Here is a 773-nt window from a genome sequence, read left to right on the forward strand (position 1 = left end):
GCGGGACCGAGGGGCTGGGGTTCTGGAAGGCTCCTGGGATGGGGGACCAGCCTGGGAGGAGGGCTGAGGAGACGCGCCGTCGCTGCCCCGAAACTGCCAAGCAGTTCTCGTATTTAATCACTTCCCCTAGGGTAGCCGTCTCCCCCTTTGACCTCCGGAGGCTGGGACCCCTGGGCGGCAGAGTGAGTTCCGGAAGGCCTCTGGGGGCTGGGTCTCTAGTGGCTTGCTTTGGTATTTGTAAAAACTGATTTCCTTGCCCTGAGGGTCAGGGCGCCGTGCTAAATGGCTGCTCAGACGTCTCCCGTTGGGAATGGGGGTGGGGTCAGGGCAGCGGGGACCTCGCTTACTTGACCTGGGCCCTGAAGCGAGTCTCGCCAGGGTGATCCGGCGGGCCCCTGGTGTTCCTCTCACCTTATCCAGACAGCCCCCCTACCGCCTTCTCCCTACCCCTACCATGATGTAATTTCACTTTCTGGGGAGAAAAGAGCAGCAATGAGCTCAGCATGCAAATATAGTTATCTTGCAAAGCCACGCCCGCTGTCTCCGACTCTGCCCCTCTTGCCCAGACCCAGAGTGGCAGCTCTCGCTTCCCCTCACCCCCGGGACTTTCCTTCCCCAGATTCTCAGCCAGACTGAAAGAGGAAAGGACGAATTGGAGAAGCATCTATTTTTCATCCCGTCTCTAGCCTCAGGGGTGGTCAGGGTCTGACCCTAGGAAGAAGCCTGAGCCCTGGCTGTGTCCTTCCTGCCAAGTACTCCAGCAGGCCTCCGGG

This window comes from Carlito syrichta, unplaced genomic scaffold (genome assembly GCF_000164805.1).
Source record: "Carlito syrichta isolate Samal-C Ts95f unplaced genomic scaffold, Tarsius_syrichta-2.0.1 Scaffold303604, whole genome shotgun sequence".
In the NCBI taxonomy this organism is placed as follows: domain Eukaryota; kingdom Metazoa; phylum Chordata; class Mammalia; order Primates; family Tarsiidae; genus Carlito; species Carlito syrichta.